The following is a 26,805-nucleotide window of genomic DNA, read 5'->3' as shown; positions in this document are numbered from 1 at the left end:
AGCATATCTACCACTTCTAAGACAACCACTGAGATTCCTGGTGCACCCCGCGATCCAACCAGTGAGACTACGGCTCTCACTTGGACAAGCATTCAGGGATACCGAATGCGGCTCGGAGAAATGGCAATATGTACTGCCAGATTTATTTTACAGCATAGCACGAAATGCCGCAGGACGACGTCCGTTACAGCTAGCGGCGGTAGGTGCTTTCATCGCTGGAGCCGCTCTTGGAGCATTGATCGCCGGTGCAATGACAGAAGAACTCAGAGTTGAAATTAGTGCATTAAAAAGTTTACAAGGTAAACAAGCATCAGTGATTGCAGGTATATCGAAAAATCTACACTCTGCATCAATACTTTTTGATAGAATTAATATAGAACAAGCAATGCTAAAGAAACAAATTGATATCTTCAATACAGTGGTGCAGACGACAAATGAAATGTTTGAGTCAAGGTTGAAACATCTAGAAGCAAACCAAGAATGTGCTCATATTGGAGCAATGTTAGAGGCATCATTAGAAGATTTACGAGTTTTGTTCCAAACAGGTATAGGTATGGAAACAGCAACTTCTTTCACAGTATTAGACCCCACACAAGACTCGCATTGCAATATGGGAGATTGTGTGATTCATCTATGGCAGATATCTACAACATCAGCGGTTATTGGATACCCAACAAAACCAGTACCACGTAAAGTAGGAGATGTATGGTTATTACCATACGAAACTTTTTATTGGCTAACATGGAATGATACATCATTCTATGTTCCTGCAGATGCAACCTACAGTTTGGGTAAATCGACGATGATTGCTTTTAACTTAGTATCAGACGAACCCTTAACATCGGACGTAACAATCTCTATGCCACAAAGCACCTTGATGGACCTAGGTAACTACAGATTGCTGACACGTCATCCCATGGACTATATGGTAAGAAGATGGCAAAACATAACTTATAATGAAACTCTACCATTGAAAGCAGGATGCCATATACATTATAACACTATGATGATTGAACACATGAACGCAACTCGTAAGCAACATCCATTCCGACGAATTAACTCCACAGACCCAGATTACACCAACAGACTTTTATCAGATGTCATCTTTATCTCCAATCACACATTTTGTCTACACGTATTTGTACCACCTCTTCCAGAATCTCAGCTATATGAGGAAGCAAAGAAAGCAGTGGAAACCCTGAGCAAACAGTTTGCAGAACATGGTAAAATCATAGAGGCTGTTCATAACCAGACTACGAAGATGATACAGCAGTTTCAAGGTGAAACACATAAGGTTAAAGTATTGGTAGACTCAGGATATTTAATACCACGTGACTTTAAGTATACTTATGACTGTTCTGTGATGGGATTTTTCAGGAAGTTAGTTCATGCAGATTTTACGTGTATAATGAGATGGAATCCTTTTCATTGGTTTAAAGAAATTCTTTTCTATGTATGTTTGTTTTTCCTTATAGTAATATTAGCTAAGATTTGTTTGAAGGTGAATAAGAGAACTGCTCGAAAGACAGTTGTAAAGCTTGATAAACAAATGTTTTACAGGAACCATGAACAAGCATAGGAAACGCAGAAGAGAGTCTGCGCGTCGTACACGAAACGCAGAGCGGAATGAGGTTTTGCACTATGCAAGTTGTGAGCTATGCTTGAGTTTTCATGTACGTAACTTTTTCTGGTATGGTGCATTAAAATGTTACGATGAGGACACGCTATCTTTGTTGCTCCACTTGGTGAATACTTGGGCACCAAGGCATTGTGTTCTACATATAGAGATACTAGACAAGATACCTCGAGTTCCGTCAATCATCGAGTTTATACGTCATGTATGGACTCATCAATGGTACATAACGATACATCGAAGAGAAGTGTCCAAATACGAGAGATACCCGGAACATAATAAGGTTTTGATGGGAATCTTCACGGAATGTATGAGAACGGCACATCGAGAACAGAATGTACGAGGATGGCCACGGGCATGGTATATTAATAGTATCATTCCTTTCAAGCAGGATGATGATGCCATATCCTCGACAATGTCTTTGTGTCGACCAGGAGCACTATGTAATAGAGCACCATTCAATCCACTAGATTTGCAAACGCTTTGCTGGAGACAAATTATTCTTCCTTATTTTGTACACATGTGGAACTATACGCTTAGACACGTGGACTTACCGAAATTATATCAAGAATATGTAGGGAAAAATTTTCCTGATACAGATTTATTTTGATGTGTACTTTTGGTTGAAAAAATCAGTAAAATAATAGCCATGTCTGTTGAGAATAGTTATTGGTCCTGCAAAAAGGTGGCGGTTGAACAATAATGTCCTAATTATAAGTGAGCTGATCTTGTGGTACCCAGTGACGGGCAACTTCCACGCTTGTACTGCAACCTAAGACAGGGGAAGGGGCCTCCCCCAAAACGGGTAAGTAGTACAAGGGCAGTGGACGACCTAAGACAGGGCTACTTGATTCCCTTTGCATGCAACCAATATAGAAAGACAGGAGACTTGAACACAAGTTTCCCGAAGGGTAATACTTATCCCTGGCCCCGGGGGCCCAATTTAGCCCCAATTTATTGTGTTGCATGAACAAAGTGGCCAGCTCATTCGGACAAGACACAAAATTTTTCTTTTAGAATTCCGCGCCTAAAAAAGATACCTCACAATGTGCATGGACCCTTTCTATTCCCAACAATGACAGACATGTCAACTAAAACAAATGTTTTAATTCTTTAATTTGTGCTATATTTACTTGTTGATAGGTGTTTTTACAACAACGTGTCTATGGATCAGATAGTAATAGAAAGAATCTTGGGTCACCGAAAGAAAAACCAACTATGGAGACATGCTTGGAATTTGACCAAAACACCTCCGAGTGCTCCGGTACCACTGGTTCCACTGTACGAAGAGACAGAAATAACGGGACCCCTGAGAGTATGCCACGGAGCAGTAATACTTTTGAAGAACATAAATGATGGACAATTGGGACACATGTTGGAAAACTATCCTAGCATTGTACCTTACCCTGTGTGCTGTGAAGTTTGGAATTCTTTAGTTCAATATCTCCCGCTGTGTATTGTAGGATTTTGCACCTCTACAGGATGCAATCATTGTATGTTACAGTGATATTTCTTTGACACCTTTGAAGGATAGTGGTGTCATTGGCTGTTTAACATGCAGTGGTGTAACTATACAGCCACCGCGTGGTGGATAGTCATTGATACCTTCACCCCTTTTATTGGTCTCGGTATCAAGGGGGTGGAATGACAGGAGCTACAGGAGAGTTTGGAATAAACAAAGGACAGGAGAGTTTGAAGTAAACATGTTTGGATGAAGAAAGGTGCCTAAGCTAGAAAAATGTGTGAAATAGATAAGGATTCAAGGTAAACATGTTTTGAGGTATTTTAGCACAAAACAAGTGTGATAGTTTAAGATAAGCAAGATGTAAGCAAGATGTGATGCAATAGAGACAATCTGTTAAGATAGGATAAGAAATAGAAGTTATGGAATAAACATGCTTTTGGTTTGAAGTGTTGTAAACAACTATAGTATTTAAAGGCCAGGAAGGCTGAGCTCTTTGGCCAGTTCAGACCCGCTATGTTGGTGGGTCAACATCCAGCGAACTGCGTCCCGCCAGCCTCTGTTCCTGTGCCTCGTGTGATGTGATGCCCCTGGAGTGAATAAACCGAGCATTCGAAAAGGCATCTCTTGTGCGGCGGCTTCTTTCTTCAAGACACAGATCGTTGGCCAGGAGAGGTTACCTGGGGCAGGGCCGACCTTGACTTCAGGACCACCCGGGAGCGGTCGAGGGACCTCGCCGCAGTCTCTTACTGGTGTCAGCAACTGTCTCTAAATAAAATATGAAATAGGGCTGGGGATGTGGTCAGTGGTTGAGTGCCCCTGAGTTCCATCCCAGGTGCCAAAAAAAGGAAAGAAAGAAAAAGAAAAAAGAAATCAACCTTCCTTAGACTGCATATCAAGATGGTCCCCCATGGACAGCTGCTCAGCCATTTCCGAGCCCTGGCTTGCACCCAGCCATGTAAGCGCCTATCTCAGAGGGTGGCCATGGAGTTGGGGACACCCACGACAGCGTCCCGCCCCGCCTGGGCCACAGACGTGCAGCCCCCACCTCGCACACGCCGACCCGGGGCTATCCACAGCCCAGGTATGGGTCTCAAGCTGCAACACAGAGAGCACAGCCCCTCGTACTTGGTGACTTCTCTGGACGCCCACATGTCGGTTCCGCGGACCAACGTGGCCATCACCCAGGGGCGAGCCGCCCTCACCTGCGCTCCGCCGGGCGCCGCCCACGACAGTCAGACTCGGGCCGCGTCTCGTCGCCCGGCTCCGCCGTCGGGTTCGTGTCGCTGAGCTCCGTCGGCAGCGCGGTCCCCGTCACTGCCCGACCCCGTCACCCCGCTTCCCTCAGGGCACCGCAGGGGTTGGCGGGACCTCTCCGGCCTGGCTGCGCGGGTCGCCAGGTGCCGCCGACGCCGGGGACCGAGGCTCGCACCGCGCACCCCGCGCTCCACCCCGCGCCCACCGCGATGGCGCCCGGTCCTCACGCGCTCCGCCAGGCCGCTCCACGCGCCGGCGCCCGCCTCCCGCCTCCCATTCTGCGCCGCGGGCTGCTTCCTGGTCCCCCGAACCACCGAGGCCCCAGCCGGCCGCGCGCCCCTCGCCGCCAAGTGCGGACTACAAGTCCCAGAAGGCTCTGCGCCGCGGCCCTGGCGCCGCCTTGGCGAGGGTGCCCGAGCCGGGCCCTGGTGAGGTTCCAGGTAGAAGGGATGGGGCTCGAACCCGCAGCGTGACTGGCCGGTTGGAGGGCGTGGCTGCGTGTGAAGAAAAAGTTCTTTGAAGAAAACGTTCCCTATTCTAATAAAAGGGAACACCGTGATGCAACAGCAGACACAGATATCAGCTGATTTAATAACTTTGCCTGCTTTTACTTGTGTGTGTGTGTGTGTGTGTGTGTTGTTTAACGAAAGATTCTCTTTGTTCTGTGATCCAAGAAAGCAAGGGCCAACACACCGATTAATGAAAGAGTACACATTATACCCCCAACCTTAAGTGGGACCTCAAGGGTGCGTGGCCAGCAGAACCCAGCGAAGCTTCCGTCTTAGCTTCACTGGACTTCCAATTCTAGCCATGCTCAGCTGGAGTCCACATACCAGTTCTGATTCTTTACCTTTAAACCAATTCACAGCACAAGCATTCTGGACTTTCTGCCAATCCCAAAGAAACCTTCAAAGTCCATCAGCCAAAAAGCATTAAATATTGCAGCTACAGCAAAAAACACCTGCCCTATGCAAACAAAGCAGCTAAAAATAACTGTGTCCCATTGTATTGTAAATACTCGGTATATCCAAAAAACCACCCAAGGAACAGGCAATTACATTGGGCCAAGACAACTAGGCATTCAGCAGTATGGATCATGAGGTATTCACCTCATACCCCTTAATCTGGGTCTGTGGGGCAGCAGGACTGTCATAGCAGATAGCTACGGAAGCTCAGTAGGCACCTGAACAGCAGTGCCAGCAGCCGGTGCGCCAGGTGGCCTGGGTAGACAGTGCTGGCAGCCCGCAGGGCTGTGGGCACTGCGAGGTGTGGGTGATCCTGTCCTCCTCCTCCGTCACTGCTACTCCCTCCTCTCTCTTCTTTTAAAGATACTAGTTAAGGGTCTGGGGATGGGGCTCCAGCGGTAGCGTGCTCACCTGCCATGTGCAGGGAGCTGGGTTCGATCCCCATCACTACATAAAAATAAAATAAAGATGTGTCCACTGAAAACTAAAAAATAAATACTAAAAATAAATAAAGACACTAGTTAAGGGATTTAGGGCCCACCATGAATCCAGGACGACTCCTCCTGAGGTCCTCAATTTGCAAAGACTTAATTTCCAAGTAATTTCATTCTGAAGTCAAGTAGACTGGAAGTTTGGGGAAATATCCAACCTACTACAATTGCCTTATATGGTATTTTAAAAGTGATTAAGTGTATTGAGGAGGGGAATTTATTTTTGAGTTACCAGGTGGGATTATGTCACATGTCCCCCCATAAGAGAGCAGAGAGTTTCAAGACACACACAGAGAACAGACCAATGTGAAGACAGAGGCAAAAATTGGAGTGATGTTGCCACGATTCCCAGAGTGGCAGCAGCCCCAGGTTGACAAAGGCAAGATGCAGTTCTCCCTGAGAATCTGGGGGTGGTGCAGCCCACCCATGTTTTGTCTGTTTATTTTGGCCCTAGGGATCGAACCCGGGGTGCTTTACCACTGAGCCACAGCCCTAGCTCTTCCTATTTTGAGACAGCGTCTCACTAAGTTGGTCAGGTCTTGCTATGTTGCTGAGGCTCAGTTCACACTTGGCAGCCTTCTGCCTCAGCCTTCCAAGTGGCTGGGATGACAGGCAGTGCCACCAGGCCCAGTCCTGACAACATCTTGATTTCAGCCCAGTTGTCAGGATCTTGGATATCAAGCCTCCGAGTTCTGTGAAAGAATCCATTCTATTGTGTTAAGAAATCCAGCTGATGGAAGCTGATATACCCTGTCCTCATAGGAAGCAAGAAAGGCTCTAAGTGACAGCCCTGAATGCAGGGAAGCAGGGTGGGCTGAGGGTTGAGCAAGCACATTTTGTCGTAGACAGACCGCCCAGGTGAACATCATTATTCTCCATTTTTTTGGGGAATATGATCACCTGAGGCCTCATGGAAAACCCTTCTCCAGCATCCTCACTCAAAAGCCAGCAAAAAGCATGGTTCCTGTCCCCAAACCACCAGAAGACTGACCACTCATGGTGTTCAGCTTTTGCCCTTGAGCCAGGTCCTGCCCTCTTCAGGGTCAGGCCTGAGAGGAAAACTTTCCCTAATGGGGGGCTTCCTCCTGGACTGCCTGGGTCAGGAGCAGAGCTTGCATGAGGTGCTGTGGCAGAGGGAAGACGTGCCTACTGGGCACAGCCAGGGACACACCCTGAAGCTCCTTGGAGTCACATCATGCACCTCACAGTTGGGAGGAGGACTTGCAGATGACACACCTCGATGGGCCCCGGAATGTCCCACACTGGGGGTTTGGTTCCTTCGGCAAATGGACCTGACATTCTGAGCTGTGAAAATAATACCTATGTAAACCCATGAGGATGGCAGTAACACAAAGGAGAAATGTGTACGACGAGCAGGCAGAGCATGTAGCTCAGTGGTGGAGAACCTGCCTAGCATTCATGAGGCCTTGGGTTTGGTACCCAGCACCACAAAAAGAAAAAAAAAAGTGTTGGCAGAATGTGGAGAAATCAGAACCCTCATACGCTGGTAGTGGGATGTAAAATGATGCAGCCACTGTGGAAAAGAGTGTGGTGTTTTCTCAGGATTAAATATACAGTTATCACATGGTCCAGCCCTTCTGCTCCTTAGCACATACTTGAGAGTGGAAATCAGTTCAGCAACAACTTGTGTGCAGGTGTGCAGAGCAGCACTGTTGCAGGAGGCAAAGGTGGAAAATGCCCCACTGTCCATCCACTGACGAACAGAGAAACAAAATAGGATATAGCTACACAATGGGCTATGATTCAGCCAAAAGGAAGGGTGAAGGATACTTGCTGTGCTACAGATGAACCTTGAAAACATCGTGCTCAGTGAAAGCCACACAGGACCCTGTATTGCATTTGTAAGTAAAATAAGCTTATCTGTATTCATATAGGTTAAGTTACACAAATTCCACTGATAGGAAACTTCCAGGCAAGTCCATAGGTCAGTGGTCTTCAGGGGCTGGGATGACTGATGAATGCACATGGGATTTGCTTGTGGGCTCTTTAACCAACTGCCTCTTTACCTTCACTAAGTCCTGCACCTCCCTGCACCAGGAACCTTGGAGAGATCCTTACTTCACACCCTGGATAGTCCAAGGGCCTTCCCACTGTTCCAGCTTGGAGATCATGTCTGGTGGGAATCAGGAAGTCCTGCCAGTGTTGAGAAGGTGGAAGAAGGTTGAGCTGTTGCCACATCAGCAGGCCCTGACGGGGCTGAATGCCGCTCTGTAGGAGATGAGGCATGGGAAAGTCCTCCCCCTGGTGATCAGGGCTGGGCAGCAGTCGGCCCAGGTGGATCGGGCTGGGAAATATGGGTCAGAGCAGGGACATACCTGGGGGTGGGTGAGTGACGATGAGGCACACACCCAGTGACAGATGAAGAAATGGACACAGATTGCTAGAGTTCCTCAGTATCACTGATCGGTAAAGGGTCCTCTGCACTGGGCCCAGAATCCCCGCCCCTCCTGTGTGACGTCCATGAGCCCCTCTGCCGATGTCCCTGGATTCTGAGATGTGGCACCTGTTGGTCCAGTCACAGGCCAAGTCCGACCCAGGCTGTACCCAGGGATGGCAGGATGCAGTGGTGTCGAAAGTGCATGTTGTCCGCAGGAGGGCCTCCCTCTGAGTGGCCTGGGTCAAGTGCCGATGGTACCAGTGTTGTGCGGGGTGCCAGGGCCACTCTTGTCTGGGTCCTACCATATTCACATGGTGAAGTTCTGTCATCAATGGGACAGTATTTGGAGTGAGGCTTCAGGTGTGTTATTAGTCAGATGAGGTGGGTAGGGATGGATACCCTCATAAGAAGAGTAAGTCAATCCAATCCCCAATTCCCCCAGACCCCAGCACTATGCCACACCAGGCCCAGAAAGCAGGCCTGACTGGAACCAAGCCCTGCTGACACCACGGTCTTGCACTTCCCGCATTCAGAACTGGGAGAAACAACTGCTTTTGAGCCTCCTGGTCTGTGTCATTCTGTGGCAGCGGCCAGAGCTGTGCCGTGGAGACCCTCAACACCTTCCCTAAGTGCCAGCTCTGTAGACCCCAGGGGACAGCTGGATGGCCTTCACCAGCACTCCCTGCAAAGTGACCATGCCACACGTGTGTGACACCTGGTTCCTCCTGGACTGGCAGAGGAGGAGGCCTGGATGGTGTCTGGCCATGTGCCATCCAATGCCTCCAACTTGGTCTTTCCTGCCACCACAGACTCTGGGTGGGCAGTCACCCAGGCCCAGTTCAGAGATAGGACACATGGCTAGGGCCAGAGATGTGGTCATAAGAACATAGTCCCTCTGCGTGTGTGGGGTCTCCCTTGAGACCCTATGGGGGAGAGGCCTGTCAAGCGGCAGCAGTGACTTCAGAATCCCAAGGTGGGTTGGTGGGTTTGGGATGCTGTGGAAGGAACCCAGAGCCTCACCCATGCTGGGCAAGTGCTTGACCCTTGAGCGCTACCTCCAGCTCTGGGCTTTTCATCACCACACCCACAGCTCCTGGCTTCACCTGGATGCCACCTGCAGGCAGACACTGGCTCGGGGACACCCTTGTCCTTCATTAAGTAGTGTCTCCCAGGGTCTGGGCACGTGTGCCAGGCCCTGTTCTGGGATGCTGGCTGGTAAACAGCCTGGTCCCAAAGAGTTCCCGAGCTCCACGTCTCCCTGCACCCATGTTCTCATCCTGCTCCAGGATGTGAGCACCAGGGCAGAGCTGCCTGGTACAAGAGCAGGGGAAAGGGGCTGGACGTAAATGTGCATGTCCAATTCTGATGTCGGGGGAAACCCTCGCCTGCCAAGAAAGTGGTGTCTTAGGCTTCTGGCCTGTCCTTCTGGAAGCTTCCCTGAGATAGGAGAGCTGTCAAAACTCACCCCGACTGGGGTCTTTTGGCAGACTGGTCCTATTTATTGCGTTCACTTACCTGCGTCCCCCTCCCAGGTCTTGGTACCCTTCCATGATCTGGTAATACAACTGGTTTGGAAAGCAAAGTATCTGGGGGATGCCTTATTTGGGAAGACCTTTGATGTTCTCATATTACCCTACAATCAAGACATTCTCTCTAAGTTAAGACAAGAACATGATCTCTGGGGTCTCTTCTTTTGTGGTTTCATGGGGCAGATCGACAATCACTACCCTAAGAGCAGAATCCTCGAGAGTCTAAAAACATGTCCCGTAATTTTCCCAAAGATCCTAAAAAAGGATCCTCTCCCGGGGGCACAAACCGTCCTCATCGACGGGGCCAAAAATGAGTTTGCTGTTGTTTCAGATGGGACCCAGGTCATCCACAAGAGAGTGGCCGATTGTTCGGCCCAAAAGGTGGAGGTTGCAGCCTTGATATTGGCCTTACAGACCTATAGCTCGGTGCCCCTTAATGTTTTCACAGACAGTTTCTATATCACCAGGCTTGCCTCCGCGATTGAGATGGCACCTTATATTGGAAAACAATCCACTATCATGGATCAATTACAGACAGTGCAGCTTCTTATATGGGCTAGGGCAGACCCCCTCTTCATAGGTCACATTAGAAGTCATTCCAGACTTCCTGGTCCTTTGGCAGCGGGCAACGCCATGGCGGATGCTGCCACACATGCCACTAATTTTATATCTACAATAACTGAGTATGATAAGGCCCTCCAGCTTCATAATAAATTTCACCTAAATGCACAAACTTTGCGCTTCCGCTCAGGATGTTCCCGAGATCAAGCTTTAAAAATTGTTTCCTTATGCCCTACTTGTGCACCCTTCATCCATTCCCCCTCTTTGGGAATTAACCCAAGGGGTCTCCAACCAAATGACATCTGGCAAACTGATGTAACTCATATCCCTAGTTTTGGAAAACTGTCTTGTGTGCATGTCAGTATAGACACGTTCTCTGGTTTTATCTCCACTACTTTACATTCAGGAGAGAAGGCTAAGGACGTGATACAGCACTACGTAAAAACCTTTTCCTTTATGGGAACTCCTCGATGCATAAAAACAGATAATGGCCCAGCTTATACTAGTCAAACCTTCCAAAGATTTTGCTCACAATGGGAAATCATACACAAAACAGAAATCCCATATAACCCCCAAGGACAGGCCATTGTTGAACTGGCCCATCAACATCTTAAAACCTATTTGAAAAAAACTAAAGAGGGGGAGATATACCAGAGTTGTCAGGGACCACATGCACTATTAAATATAACTCTATTCACTTTAAATTTTTTGCTCACTGACGCTGAAGGCCGTACAGCGGCGCAGCGTCACTTCTCCCCTCCCACCATTCAAAAAGCACAGATAAGATGGAAGGATCTGGCTACAGGGAAGTGGCAACCCCCTGCTCCACTCTTGGCTAGAGTGAGAGGAGCCGTTTCCATCTCCCCTCCAGGGACGGAAAAACCCATTTGGGTCCCAGAGCGCTGTACGAGACCGGTCGATGAAAACTCGGGAAGGACCGACGACCCTGGGACTTCGGGCTCTGCCATTTTCGTTTCTCCAAAGAAGTGACAGAATGAGTTTTGTGGGACGGATCTTCCTTATAACGGTCCTGTCATACAGGCCTGCAGACGGAGGGCTAGATCCCCCATCAGGTAATATCTATCAACATCTCTTTGGGACCCCCTGTGACTGTCTGGGAGGGAATTGGAATCAGGCCCCCAGTAGCTGGATCCAGACTGCCGATTGTGTAGCCAGGGTAGCTTACCTCCAGGCTGAAGTTCATCAACAAATTGGAGGATTTCACCACCCTAAGTGAGTATGCGTGAACAAACCAAAGATTAACCCCCCTGGTCCTGAAAAAACCCTCAGTAACTGCTCCACAACTTGCACTTATACTTCAGCAGTTGATGTCTCCTGCTATGAGATGGCCTCGATTTGTGTACACAAGGGACCACAGCATTTTGAGGCCAGATTGACAAAGACTCGGTCAGAGAAGGGAGTGGGGGTGAGCTATCGCTTTACTCCGTTTCTTTTTGGCCAAGGGGGAGTTGAATCTAAACTCCGGTTGGCGGGGTGCCAGGGTGAGGTTGGTAAGTCCTCCTGTTGGCCCACTGCAGCCCCTACAGGGATCTCTGATGGGGGGGGGAACCTACTGATTCTGTTAAACATCTTCAAGTTATCAAGCTTTTGAAACCGCAGATCCCTGAGCTCGTATACCACCCCTTGGTGCTGCCTAAGTCACAGCTCTCGGATCTGGATGTTAACAAGTTAGATATCTTAAGGACCACCTTTTCCTTGCTTAACGACTCCAATCCCACACTTGCTAAAGATTGCTGGCTCTGCATGACAACAGGGGCGGTTATGCCTGTAGCGGTCCCTATTAATGTCACCATGCATAGTGATGATACTTGCCAGCCTGGATTACCTTTCAAGGTCCAGCCCACGGGTGTCTTTACAATATGCCTTCTGGGTGTGATGCAAAACAACACCTACGATGTGGATGTTGGAGTGACCTCCTTGGGGAACTGCTCGATGGTGAAGAATTATTCCTCACCCACTCCAGCCCTCTGTCCCCCTAATGGAACTGTTTTTATGTGTGGGGGAAATTCTGCCTTACCCCGACTCCCTGCAAATTGGACAGGTGTCTGCGTTCTCACCCTGCTCCTCCCTGACATAACCACTGTCCCTGGGGATGAGCCCCTGCCCATCTCCAGCCTAGAGACTCTAGTGAGAAGACACAGGCGAGCTATACGGGCTCTACCACTACTCGCCACACTGGGGATGACGGCTGCTGTGGGCACAGGCACAGCTGGACTGGGTACAGCGATACATTCTTATCGCCGTCTATCTCAGCAGCTTATAGATGATGTGCAGACCCTGTCTGGCACTATTAGGGATCTACAAGACCAAACTGACTCTTTGGCAGAAGTGGTCCTCCAAAATAGGCAAGGCCTAGACTTACTGACTGCCAATCAGGGGGGAATCTGTTTAGCCTTAGGAGAAAGGTGCTGTTTTTATGCCAATAAATCAGGCATAGTCCGCACTAAGATCAAACAGCTTCAGGAAGACCTAGAGAAAAGGAGAAGAGAATTATTTGAAAACCCCCTCTGGACTGGACTTAATGGGTTTCTACCATACCTCCTTCCTTTCTTGGGACCCTTGCTGGGTCTCCATTTAATTGCCACTTTGGGACCTTGTATTGCAAACAGATTGATTCAATTCATTAAAGATCAAATTAACATCTTAGTCTCTAAGCCAATACAGGTTCATTATCAGCGCCTGGAGGCGGACGAACCTGCCCATGAGGTGTACTTACGGCCCATCCGAAGATGAGATGTGATCCCTGAGGATGAAGCCAGCATCCAGGCCCCTGCATATGTGTGTTTGCTTTGTGTTTGAGTCCTTTGGTTGCCTTGCCACCGTCGCCATAAAACCCTCTGCTTAGGGAAGCTCACTGGTTATAACTGTCCCATCAACAGAAACGATAAACGGGATCCACAGTCATGCCCTGCTGGCCATAATATTCCACCTATCAATAAAAGCTGATCTTGTAGTTCCCAGTGATGGGCAACTTCCACGCTTGCACTGCAACCTAAGACAGGGGAATGGGGCCTCCCCAGAGACGGGTAAGCACTGTGAGGGCAGTGGATGACCTAAGACAGGGGCTACTTGATTCCCATTGACATGCAAAAAACAAAAAAGGGGGACTTGCTGGTAGCAGGCCTGCGCTGGCTCCTGGGACTCAACCCCCAGTCATTTGTTCTGCATGTCAATGTGGCCAGCTCACAAGGCCATGACGCGTGCGACTGTCACGACCCCCTTGCCCGCAAGGAAGACGCGACTCAGGAATCTTCTTTCAGCAGTTTATTCAGGCCCTTGATATTTTTCTAATAATTCTTCTAATAATTCTCGGATGCCCCTCCCAGCCTTAATAAAGCACTGCGAACCCTAATGCGAAGCTGCCACGTGGACCCTTCTCACAGGGTGCTAGAAAACAACACGCCAACTCTCTCTGATAAGGAGTTGTCCTTCACAGACCACAGCGGAGCCAGCGCCATCATGTAATGGCGACCACAGTCCGCAGGAACGGCTCACCACAGCTCCCCCTTTTTGTTTCACTAAGACAATACAGGCAAGAGTAGAGGTCCTATCCCACTGTGCAGAAGTGGCTGCATAGTATGGCCCAGCCCTAGGGGGCGCCTTCCCCAGATCTGACACCATATCAGCCGACGCCTTTTTTCGTGGGGCGGGGCGTAGACACGTCAAACCCGCATGCAATAGGGCATGCTCCCCTTGAGGTCCCTCTTCTCAATGGATCACTCAAGTGCAGTGCCTTGCCTCGCATCCTGTATCGTGACGATGGCGAGTATGAGGGAATAGCTGAGGTTGAACTGTGGCTATCTAGAAGTACAACTACAAACAAGTTGGCAGCACCCTGAAAGAAAGGCACGGACTTTAAGGCGATAGAGAAGCACTAGCGTGGAAACCCATCTGCGTGCAATGGCAGCAAGACCGGCAGAGTGCAAAGGCTTTCCAACACTAGAAGGATGACAAAAGAAGGACATGTCAATCCCAGTGCAATGTTATAATAACTTGGGGTGCAACGACCATGTCAAAGGCACTAGTGTGGAAACCCATCTGCGTGCAATGGCAGCAAGGCCTGCAGAGTGCAAGGGCTTTCCAACACTAAGAGAATAACGAGGAAAGACATGTCAAAAGTTTATTGCTTAAGATGCGCAAGCCAGACCTGTGGCGAGTTACCATTTTCTAAAGCTGCAAGAGCTTGTATGATCATAGCCTTATCTTGAGCACTACGAGCTTTAAGGCGACAGAGAAACCACAAACAGAGGAACATACCAAAACAACACAGTGCACCAAAAATGCCTACTCCCACCCACTCCTTAAAAAAGGAAAAAGCAGAAGATATCCAATTGGTGAATTGACCCAGAGTCACGGGATCGACATGGGTACTATTCAAGACAGCTATCTGGGTTAGTTGAGACTGGATCATGTCTTCCGCTTCCATGGACCAATTCCCGGCCAAATATCCACCAATGATGTGGGAAGCATTCCTGGAATCATTAAATCTGACAGAGGTTATACATAAATGTGCACGTTGGTCAATGCAGCCTAAAAGTACTAGGTCAGCCAATTCCTCTACTTGAGCTTGAAGAAAATCTATTCTTTGGTTGGCAGCTAAAATCCCTGACAAAATATGTTGATTAATCGCATTTTGCGATTCAAGTATAGTGGACGTTTGTTAAACAACTTGATTAATAGTGGCAGCAGTTTGTACTTGACTGGCCATGGCTACTCTGGCCGTAACTGCTGCAGCAGCAGATGCCGCCACGGCTGTCACTATAGCTGCTGTGATTCCAAAATCTCTGTGGACTCTAAGTAGCTCTACAATAGGAAATTTATCTGGATCCGCAGTGACTGGGATTGGGACAAAAGTTGGAATTTTCATAATCACTGCTACAGTCCAAGAACCATTCCAACACTCAGATAAGAAACAGGTAATATTAGAACAATCCAGCATCCCCGATGAGGTGTCATTAGCTAAAAGGAACAGGAACGGGGATTGGATAAAGACCACTGCAGGAGGCAATGTGGCATAATGTAACAGAGAGTTGAACGAAACAGATGTAAGCCTATTACCTCGTTCACTCTCCTTAGTAGTGCCAGAAACATTAGCCAGCCAACTTTTGGCTCCTAGTAATTGAGCCAATGCAGAAATATCGGCTGAAGCCCCCTTCTCACTGGAAATGAGCCATTGAAACCAGGACCAACCTGTTCCTGTAGAGGAGTTGGCATTGTTGTTAAAGTTATAAACATATCTCTTAAGAGGGGGGGGAAAGGAGAAACCTTTAGCAACTTGATGTTTCTCCCAAGAATGATCCTGACAAGGCGTAAATGTTGGGGGAAAACCAAAATTAGGGGTACAGTAGGGAGAGGCCTTGAAATGAGTGGCATTGCAAGTACTATTAGAAGAAGGAGGCATTGGGATTAGTACCTCGGAGATAATAGCTAAAGTAGTTATGTTTAAAACAGAGCTATTTGCGGGGGTCCCTGAGCCTGATTGCTTCCCTGAAACTACTTGGCTCAATACAGCACTGAGAATACTCCTTGAGACTCGACTGGACCGCAATGGGTCCTCCCAGTTAGTCAAATTTTTAGTCTTAAGGCTAATACAATTAGTGTTCCCAAGACTGAAACAAAAAACTCCTGTGAGATTAACTTGAGACTGATTAAAAATATTTTCCATGTCCCCTCTAGGAGAGGTACAAGGAGCAGACATCTCACATGAGGTAGAAAAAAGAGTGGGGAGGACACTAGAATTACTATGAACTGGCATTGGCATTGGCCATGCCCGTGCCACTGCCCACCACTGCATTGGTGTCATCTGTACCGTTGGCACCAGCATCAGAGCCAGAGCACTCATCAGAATGAAGCTCCTCATCATGGGACTGTTGTGGCACCTCCTGCTGCTGGTTAGTAGATCAGGCGTTCAGGGATCCACAGCGGCTCCGTGCGATCCTGGGGAAAAACACATACAGATCCTCGTGCCCATGTCAGCACGGGGTCAGGGCCGTTCCATTGGCCCGTAAGAACATCCTTCCACTTAACATAGCCAGTCACAGAGGGCTGAGGGGACACATGTCTATCGGCCGCAGAGCGGCCATGAATATCCAAATTCAAAAAATTAATGGTAAAAAGAGCTAAGGACAGGCGTTCTTTAGGAGTGTGGTCAACTCCTATTCCCCCTTTTTGTTTTTCTAAGGTTTCTTTTAAGGTGTGGTGGGCACGTTCGACAATGCCTTGCCCTTGAGGATTGTAAGGCAACCCATGAGCAAGTTGTACTCCCATAGTAGAACAAAAAGATGTAAACTGTCTGCCCGTATAAGCAGGTCCATTATCAGTCTTAAGGGATGCAGGTGCACCCCATGCTGCCCATGCCTCTAAGCAATGAGTAATGACATTACGTGCCTTTTCTCCCAATAAAGCAGAAGCATGAATAATTCCAGAGTATGTGTCAATAGAAACATGTACATATTTGAGGTTACCAAAGTCAGGCACGTGAGTTACGTCCATTTGCCAGACAACCAATGGCTTCAATCCTCGTGGGTTTACACCATAAGTAGGAGGATGAAGAAATGTGACACAATGGGGACATTGTGATACTATCTGACGAGCATCCACTCTTGAGATGGAAAAACATCTGCGCAGTGTCATAGCATTGACATGAAAGTTGTGATGAAACAATTTAGCTTCTTCTAAGGAGGAGGCCAAGCATACCAACTGGCTTCTAGTTGCCGAGTCAGCACAGGCATTACCCTGTGATAACGGGCCAGGAAGAGAGGTGTGAGCCCAAATGTGCATTGGATAGAAAGGGGCAGTACGGCTACGGATAAGCTGTTGAAGCTGATTAAAGTAAGCAGATACATTATGGGTGTCACTAATAGCTCCTACAGCCTCCAGAATTTTGAGCGCCTGCACCACATAGATGGAGTCCGAAATGAGATTGAAAGGAAAAGAACACTGTTTAAAAACTTCAATGACAATTTGTAGTTCTACCCATTGTGGATTTCCAGGAGCAAATTGATGCTGGACAGGGGGAGAGTCATTAATCACATAAGCTCCCATTCCAGACTTAGAGCCATCAGTAAAAATGTTAACAGCCCCCGGAATTGGAGTGGGTGAAGTTACTTTAGGGAAAATGATGGGATGTGTCAATAGCAATGATATGCCAGCCCTGAGGAACAGAGGAAAGCAGCGGCAGCCCTCGTTGAATGGGCCCCATAAGTTGCATTTGAGCATTAACTGCTCGTAAATCATGCAGTAGGCGCCACTTCCCTGATTTTTTCTTAATGACAAATATGGGAGTATTCCATGGAGAAGTAGAATGTTGAATGTGGCCCAAGTCAAGTTGTTCTTTAACTAGGTCATGGGCTGCTGCCAGTTTGGCCGAGGGAAGGGGCCACTGAGGCACCCAAACAGGCTCCTCGGTGAGCCAAGTTATGGGTATTTGAGCCCCAGCGGCCCCTATGAAAAACCCAGACCGAATCTGTCAAGTTTTTGACGACCTTGCACAGGGTGTTTACGCCCCTGCAGATGTTTTCCTAGTCCTAGACCTGGCCTATACCCCATATTTTGCATAATCTGTTGAGACATTAGGGAATAGTCATTACTAAGGGTGAACCCCATGTCTTTCATCAGATCACGGCCCCATAAAGAAATAGGTAAATCAAGCACATAAGGTTGAAAGGTACCACTGTGTCCCTCTGGGTCCTTCCAGGATAGATGTCTGCAGCTAATTTGAGGAGCTTGGGCATATCCAAGTCCTCTAAAGGATTGATCAGAAGTCTGTACTGGCCATCCCTTAGACCAGTCTTTAAGGGCTATAATACTACGATCTGCTCCTGTATCCAGCAGTCCCACAATAGATTTACCCTCTATGATTAATTCCAAAGTGGGGCGGTTGCTCATACCCAGTGACAAATAGACACAATTCCCTCCAGTGCTACCAATCTCACTTCCCATCCGTGACCATGAGTCAGCTGGGAAATGGTTATGTAAACTAGGCAAAATTAGTAATTGAGCAATCCGATCCCCTGGGGAGATAGACACAATGCCTCTTGGAGCTTCCACCATGACTTTTACTGTCCCCACAGTATCAGGGCTTATGACTCCGGGAAAAACATGAAGACCTTGTAAAATAGAGGAAGCACGTCCAATCAATAAGCCCACAGTGCCAGGTGGTAAAGGCCCTTTGAACTCAGTTTCCACCAACTGGACTCCCATTTTAGGTGTTAATACGAGTCTGGAGGTGGAACAGAGGTCTAATCCCGCTGCACCTGTAGTGGCTCTCCGCGTCTCATGGGATGGCGTAGAGATGGCCATGTCTCGGGTTCGGGTGTGACATTCTCCATTGCCCCATATATTTGTGGGCCCTGGGGTCGAGGGCCCCTTCGGCCGTTTTTTGACCCAGTTAAAATAGGCTGCCCATGGATGTCCCTCACTGATCTACACTCTTTTGCCCAATGCTTCCCCTTTTTACATCTTGGACACAATCCCGGTTTAACGAGGGCCATTGGAAAAGCCACCATGGGGAGGTCCATTGAAATTGTCTTTTTTGGGACATTCACGCTTGAGATGACCAGGCTGACCACAACGGAAGCATGTTCCGGCACCAGAACCGCTCCGTTTTGTAATCTGAAGGACAGCAGCTGCAAGACCTGCATTAGTTAAAGGTCCTCCAAGCTCTCTACACACCTTCATCCATGCTTCTATGCCTTTATTTTTATAAGGAGTAATTGCTGTTTTACATTCTTTGGTGCATTGCTCAAAAACCAATTGCTTGATAAGGGGCATGGCTCTATCAGGATCTCCAAAAATCTTTCCAGCGGCATCCACCATCCTTGCTACAAAATCTGAAAAGGGTTCTGTAGGGCCTTGTATAATTTTAGTCAGGTTACCAGACACCTCTCCTCTATTTGGAAGTGATTTCCATGCCCGAATGCAAATATTATTAATCTGGTCATATGCTTCAAGAGGAAATCCTGTCTGTTGATTAGCAAATCTCCCTTGTCCCAAAAGCATGTCTTTGTCCCAATGGGGGTGTCCTGCTGCATGATTTTGGGCGGCCTGCTCTGCTGCGCCCTCTAGCACAAATGCTCTCCAGTCCAAATATTTGCCTGCGGAGACGCAAGCCCGAACGAGGCTAGCCCAATCAGAGGGAGTCATGCAGTATCTAGACAGATTCTCCACCTGAGTTAGTGTAAAAGCGGCATCGACCACATAAGTGCGCACAGACTCCGCCAGGGTCTTTACCATTTTGAAATCCAAAGGCTCATGAAATCTTCCCCTATTATCATCCTGAAAAACTGGATAAGCAAGACCCATCTCAACGTTAACAGCCCTCCATGTTTGGGCGTGGAAACTTCGTCCCGAACCACCCCCGCCATACGGAGGCGGATCGGGAGGCCGTCCTGTCTTGAGCCCTTGCTTATCTCTGTTCCCTTTAGCTAGACTCCCTAGCTGCCGAGACAGCGGCCCCAGCTCCTCCTCCTCATCGTCTTCTACCTCTGACCCACTTTCGCATGGGGGCATGCGCAGCACACTGAGATCTGGATACAGTCATCTCTTCCCGTTCTCCACGCCCTGCACACTCCCCTCCTCCTGAAACACTTCGCTCTCTGTCGTTTCTGACTTTTCTTCATGCAATTGTTCTAAAACTTCCTGCCCTTTAGCAAGTGCTTCTTGGCATCTGCCATCTGTAAGGCAACTACGGACCATCTTCCAGAGGGGTATCACCCCACCCTCTAGAATGCCCTGCTCACGAGCAAAATCAAGATCTTTGCCTAATTTATCCCAGCTGGGTGTAGTGAGGCTGCCCGAAAATGCGAACCACGGTGCAGCAGTATTCACCCGCTGTAAAAATTTCTCTAAAGTACTATGTTTCACCTCCAGTCCCTTGGAACGTAAAAGGCCATCTAGGGCCAGAAGAAGTGGACTTGAAGTCACGGCACCCATGACGCAATACAAGAAAACACAGAAAACGAAAGTGAAAATACACAAAAACAAAACGAAAATACACAGAAAACAAAAATGAAAATACAGAGTGCAATTGCTATGAGATGTAACGCCCTCTCTTTATTTACAGAGGAGCAATTACCTTTTAACGCTCCCTCTTTATTGACAGAGGAGCTTCCCGCTTTTTAACAGCGGGTCCCACTTTACCTGGGACTTACCGGCGCGCCTCCCTGGCTGCTGAAAGTTCTGGTTCCTGGTTTTTTCTCCCGGGTTTCAGCACCACTTGTCACGACCCCCTTGCCCGCAAGGAAGACACGACTCAGGAAGCTTCTTTCAGCAGTTTATTCAGGCCCTTGATATTTTTCTAATAATTCTTCTAATAATTCTCGGATGCCCCTCCCAGCCTTAATAAAGCACCGCGAACCCCAATGCGAAGCTGCCACGTGGACCCTTTTCACAGGGTGCTAGAAAACAACATGCCAACTCTCTCTGATAAGGAGTTGACAACACGCCAACTCTCTCTGATACGGAGTTGTCCTTCACAGACCACAGCGGAGCCAGCGCCATCATGTAATGGCGACCACAGTCCACAGGAACGGCTCACCACATGCGACCAGTTTCCTGTTTATCTGCCTCGAGAACATGTGTCTCACGGGAACATCTTGACCTGTTTGGAGCCTCCTGATAGGGGACGGTGGCGGTAACCCAAGGACGGCAGTTATTACACTTCCCTCCTCGCTTTTGAGTGATTTCCCGCAGCTGTTACAAAAGATATATATAAGGAGAACAAATTTGGCAATAAACTGCAGGCGCATCCTCCTGGATGAAGAACCTTGGTGTCCTGTATGTTTCTTAACCCCGCCGTCCCTCGCCGGACTCGGCTCCTGAGGCCGTTCGTGGCACCTGACCACCCAAAAGTGAGGCACCATCATCACCCTCATTTACAGGCTCGAAAACACACGGAGAAACAAAATCAAAACTTGCTGCCAGTCAGCGGCAGATAGGGATTTGGACACTTGTGCCTTCCAGAGAACCATTTTTTTTTATAGAGATCTGCATGTCTGGTATACATACACACACCCATGGAACTACTGTAGCAGTTCTGAATGTTCTGAGAGGATAGGAACACGCTGGGGTGGTGTTGTTTGATAAAGTGTTATCAACCCCACATAACTCCTGACTATGAGAAACAGAGCTGGTGTGATAAGGAGCTGCATCTGACATATTTCCTGGTGCTGGGGACTGAGCTCAGGGCCTCCTGTATACTGAGCCTGAGTCCAACCACTGAGCTATACTCCCGACCCCTGTAATCTCTTTTATTGCACTTAATCTTCATGGCCATATGGACAATGTAGGACCAGTCCGTTTCAGCACCGTGGACAGCCCCCAGCCCAGCAGGGTTTCCTGTGGGTATTTCTGAAACCTCCCAGGAGTTGTCAATTCCTGTGTTTCATACAAAATGAACTCTCTGTGACTCCAGTGCCAGGCCACAAGGCTTCATTCACAGTGGCCACAGGAGGCCTCTACGGGGGACTATATAAGATCCCAGCTGGTCCAGTGCTGAGGAGAAAAGTGGGAATCCCAGCTGTCCTGAATTCTGGTTCTCAGGATCCCAGGAGGTAAGGCCTGATGTGGGCACCAGCCGTCTGCTCCTTTCCCATTGGGGCAGGACCGAGAAGATCCCTGGGCCCTCATGTGCCCAGTGACCATGGCCAACTTCCCAAGGTGCTGGGAATAGCAACTGCGGATGAGACGTGAAGTCTGTTGGGTCTAGGGTCAAACCCACCTTTACCACTGTCTGCTGAGATCCTGGACTCTCACCTTCCTTGGGCAGGTGGTTTCCTACCTGTAAAATGGAGGATGATCCTCCCTGTGGCAGGTCATTGCCTATCCATTCACTCACAGAGGGATGGGCAGGGCACAACATCAGGAAACTCGATAATGAAAGAGAGCAAGTATCTTCAAATGTGATAGGTACGTAACGTGGGTGGGTGTGGCACCCATTAGGATCAGGGTCCAGGGAAGAGCTCTGAGGTGACAGATGAACTTATAATCCATTGAGTGGCCAGCAGGGAGCAGGAAGCATGACAGGCTACGTTGCTAGGCTGGCCTTGAATCTTGGGTATAAGGGATCCTCTGACTTCAGCCCACTCAATCGCTGAGACTCTAGAAGCCCAAGTCTTGTGTTTTACAGAAAGTCTTCCAATTACGTTCTGATGGCTTAGACAGCAATGGAATTCACAATGGAATTAGCTTATGCTTAAAGGTAGGAGTGCCCTCACCATTCAGGGTTCAAAATACCCTGACCCTTGGCTCTGTGGCAGAGCACTTGCCTGGCATGTGAGAGCACTGAGTTTGGTCCTCAGCACCGCAAATACATAAATAAATAAATAAATGGTACATTAGCAACTAAAATTAATAAAAAATACTCCCACCCCAGTCCTGCTGTTATTGGAATATAATGAAATAGTCACGGGAAGCAGGAGACGTGGGAGACAGGAGAAGTGATAGGAGGCTTAGTCCAAGCCACAATGAGGAAGGCTTGGCAGTGGAACAGGGCTGTAGGAGCAGGACGTGTTTTGGGAGATCTGGTTTCAGAGGTCACCTAGCTTTGTGCCTGCCTCCTGTACCACTGTCACTACCTCCTTGCTCTCTTCCTCAGCTGGTTCCTTGGGCTCCACCAGCTGCCCCTCTCTGCTCTGTCCCAAGCTGCTTGGCTTCAGCAGCTACAGGGTGGGTGGGGGGCTGTGGTCTCAGTGCTGAGCAGAGCCCATGTTGCTGGTTCCCTGCACAGATTCCTGCAGAGCATTGTCTTTTTCCCCACTCACACACAGCTATGGGACTCTGGGCTCCTTGCTCTGACTTCAGGGAGCTCAGGTCTGTGATTCTGGGAAGTGAAACATGGTTAGTGAACACAGGTCTCAAGTATCAGGTATGGTCACATGCCCACAGAAGCTCCCAGAACAGAGACATGCTGAGGTCATGCTCCTCAGCCTTGTTCCCACCGGGTGCCTGCCCCTCCCAAATACATAAATCCTTACAAAATCTGAATGTAAATGTTCACAACATGGTTTATTCTATCCGAAGAGTTCAAAACAACCCAAATGTCCATCAACTGATGAATGGGTCAACAAACTGCGGCATACCATACAATAGCACATTCAGCCATAAAAAGAAGTGAAAAACTGGAGCAGTGTGAAGAAGAGGTGAGAATGACCCTTGAACCAATCAAAGCTACCCACTGCTGCATCCCCACTGTCCTACCAGTGTCACCACCATGCCCAAGAGAAAGGCTGAAGGGGATGCTAAAGGAGACAAAGCCCAGGTGAAGGACAAATCACAAAGATCCTCAGGGTTGTCTGCTGAACCTGTTCTTCCAAAGTCAGAGCCCAAGCCTTAAAGGCCCCTGCCAATAAGGGAGAGAAGGTCCCCAAAGGGGAAAAGGAACAGCTGACACTGGCAAGGATGGGGACAACCCTGCAGGAAATGAGATACCAAAACAGACCAGGCGTAGAAAGCCGAAGGGGCTGGAGACACCAAGGGAAGTGTGTGCATTTCTGATAACTGTGGACTTCTGGTGGCTGCACAGTTTGAAATTCTAGTTTTTATCAAGTTTTATAAAAATGCAGAATTTTGTTTTCCTTTATCATTTCTTTTAAAGCTGTGTTGTTAGCACACAGAACACTTCATTGTTGTTTTCAGGGAAGGAGCCTAGGTCACTAGTAGAATGTCTCCAAAGCTGGATTGCTGTGGGGGAACACACCTTTCCCTGATGGTTGTAAGAGACTTCCTCTTGGTTCCCTGATGCTGGCACACACAGCCACCCTGGCACAAATGCTTTGTGATATGCAACAACTCAAATTCACCTTTACGTCCTTCTCTCCCTCTCTACCATAGGCATAGTTAACTCCCCTAAACTCAGACCTGTTGGGACCTGACTCCCAACAATTGGTCTTATCAGCGTGTCAGGCAATCTGGACTTTGCAGTGACATCATTGAGATGGTGTCCCTCAGAAGAGCAGCAGTTCCTTCTCTAGATTGTGGATCCTCACATTAATAATTCTGCCATTTTCACTTCATTTCCTGAAAGTCAGGGTCAGCTTGTAAAAAGTTGTTAAACAACATGCCAAATGTGAAATGTTAATCCTCACTCTAAACTTTCCCAATTTTGAGCATCCAATGAAGACTTCATTGGGTTTTGTAGAGGCTTTCTGATTTTGGTAGTTCATCCAAGAAGGGAGTTTGAAAGTTGTTGTATACTGTTAAGGATGTCTGCCCATTTCCTACCTGAAATACCATGATTGTTTATGAAAATTATCTTTAATAAGCTTGATACAGTTTGGCTTGGGAAAAAAAAGTTTTTTTTTTTTATGTTACAAAAAGGACTTCAAAACATGATCAGTAAAAAGTCAGACATAAGAAATAACATTCCGTAAGGTTCCATTTATATGAATTGTCCAGGTGGTTGCCAGGGGCTGGGGAGGGGGAGACAAGGAGGGACCCGGGGCACAGGGCACACTCACACCCAAGACAGCAGCCGCTGTACACACGTGGTGTTAACACTTGCAGGACACCCCTTCCCTACGGTGGGCTCACAAGGGGTGACGACCCAGCCACAGGCACACCTGGGGCTTCTCTGCACTGATATGGGCGGTGTCACCCTCGTCATACATACCTGGATGTCTCCTGCGCACCTGGAAGTGTCCCCTGCACACCCTAAGGGCGGTGTCACACTCGTTACACGCACCTGGGTGTACCCTGCGCGCATGGGCGGTGTCAGACACAGGACTCCCCTTGTCCCAGTGGAAACATAGTGACGTTCTCTGCCAGAGATCCCCACCCTAGGTCAACCCCTCCCAGGCCGCACTTGCCACCTGTGACTTCCGCGGCTCATGTACTCAGCCAGAGTGGCTCCTGCTCCTTACTCACGTGCACCGCCCCTCCGCTCATGTCTTTGGTGCCGCCTCTCGAAGGAACCCGTGCAAATCTCCCTGGCCTCAACCCCAGGAGGCCCTGCGCGACGTGGGCCACTGCGGCACTTCCGCCAGACCTCAACCCCAGGAGGCCCTGCGCGACGTGGGCCACTGCGGCACTTCCGCCAGACCTCAACCCCAGGAGGCCCTGCGCGACGCGAGCCCGGCCGCACTTCCGCCAGACCTCAACCCCAGGAGGCCCTGCGCGACGCGGGCCACTGCGGCACTTCCGCTAAAACTTCACCCTCCCAGGAGGCCTGGCGAACTGTGGCTGCACGTAGCTCCTCCTCATTTATTCAAGTGCGAAGAAAAACCACGCTTTTTGCCAACCCTTTGAGTGGACCTCAATCTAGAAAGGATCCTTTTATAAAAAAAAGTATCTCGACATTCTTCTTGTAAACAAGGCAGTTTTCCAAAATACCTTGGGGGTTGAACAAGGCCCTGACTGGTTAGACTGCGGAGGGAGGAACGGGCTCTTTCCTGGAGAACCGGTTCATTAAGCATTTCTTAAAACTTCTTAAAAACAGTTACTTCGTGTTCACACTGTATGCATTTTTTTTTTTATCTTTTTAAAGAAAAGGATTTCTCGCTTTGCTAGCTAAGGAGAAACGGGACTCCGTCTCAAAGGCTCTGGTTCTCAGAACTTTTTACTTTTTCGGTCCTGGGTACTAAACGCAGGCTTTGCACACGCGCTATCAGTGAGCGTCCAGCAGCCTCCTGATACAAGGACTCGTCTTTACAACCCCTTCCCTTAGCTGGAAATCGAGCAAATATAAACCCATGCAGCGAAGGTCCCCGAGTTCCTTCTTCCGGAGGTCCAGGATGACGCCCCGAGATAAAGCGCAGCTCCTGTCAGGCCAAACTGCTAGTAAAGGGAAGTCCCGGGCACAGCCGCAAGACTCGCCGGTGTGACTTGGTGAAGACCACTCGGTCAGGCCGACTTGGGTCACCCGGCACATTACAACTAGATAGTCGCAAGCCTGCATTTAAAAAGTCCTCTCAGCTACTTACCTTCGGACTAGCAGTACCCAAAGGAGTCTCTGCAGTGAGAGAAACCTAAATATGAAAAGCTGAAATGTGACTAGTGATGGAAGAAGTCAACTTTGCATTTCATTTTATTTAAATTTATCCCTAAATAGCTTTTCAGGGCCAGTGGCTGTCATATTGGACAGTACATTCTGGAAGAAGTTTATATTGCGCCTTATTGATTTTCACGACAGATGCAGATTTCTTCCACTTACCCTTTGCAGAAATAATGTGAACACCTTGGAGGAAGTGTAGTTACCATGGAAATTAAATACTTTGCTGTTGGCCACAACTTGTGTCGCAACTTCTCATAATTTGTCCTAATACAGGGAGTTAAATAAATTAACTTGGAAACTTGTGTTACAGCCCCCCACCCCAGTAGTAGGGATTGAACCCAGGGCCTTGCATATGTGAGGCAAGGATGTTCTACCACTGAGTCTATCCCAAATCCCACTACAATCACTTTCCATTTATTTTTTTTTAAATTGTAAATGGACACAATATCTTTATTTTATTCATTTGTTTATGTGGTGCTGAGGAGCAAACCCAGTGCCTC

General features: G+C 48.4%; 2 long non-coding RNA genes and 1 pseudogene across 5 annotated transcripts; 1 reads left to right on the top strand and 2 right to left on the bottom strand.

Moving 5' to 3' along the window:
- Nucleotides 1-2,732: 2,732 nt before the first annotated feature.
- On the bottom strand, nt 2,733-4,852 carry LOC144370991 (uncharacterized). 4 transcript variants are annotated; one of them, XR_013431132.1, is made up of 2 exons: nt 3,974-4,852; nt 2,733-3,863 (listed from the first exon to the last, which is right to left on the bottom strand). It is a non-coding gene; the product is annotated as an uncharacterized LOC144370991 (long non-coding RNA). The 4 variants fall into 4 exon arrangements; XR_013431130.1 differs by having other exon boundaries at nt 2,733-4,193; nt 4,301-4,852; XR_013431133.1 differs by having other exon boundaries at nt 2,733-3,914; nt 4,301-4,852.
- Nucleotides 4,853-13,566: 8,714 nt separating this feature from the next.
- LOC144370998 (uncharacterized) lies at nt 13,567-26,299 on the bottom strand. The gene is made up of 2 exons (XR_013431147.1): nt 25,180-26,299; nt 13,567-21,009 (listed from the first exon to the last, which is right to left on the bottom strand). It is a non-coding gene; the product is annotated as an uncharacterized LOC144370998 (long non-coding RNA).
- On the top strand, nt 23,368-24,131 carry LOC144370988 (non-histone chromosomal protein HMG-17 pseudogene; annotated as a pseudogene).
- Nucleotides 26,300-26,805: the final 506 nt, after the last annotated feature.

The sequence above is a fragment of the Ictidomys tridecemlineatus genome, chromosome 15 (genome assembly GCF_052094955.1).
Source record: "Ictidomys tridecemlineatus isolate mIctTri1 chromosome 15, mIctTri1.hap1, whole genome shotgun sequence".
NCBI lineage: Eukaryota > Metazoa > Chordata > Mammalia > Rodentia > Sciuridae > Ictidomys > Ictidomys tridecemlineatus.
The sequence above is the reverse complement of the archived record's forward strand: the minus strand, read 5'-3'. Positions and strand labels throughout refer to the sequence as shown.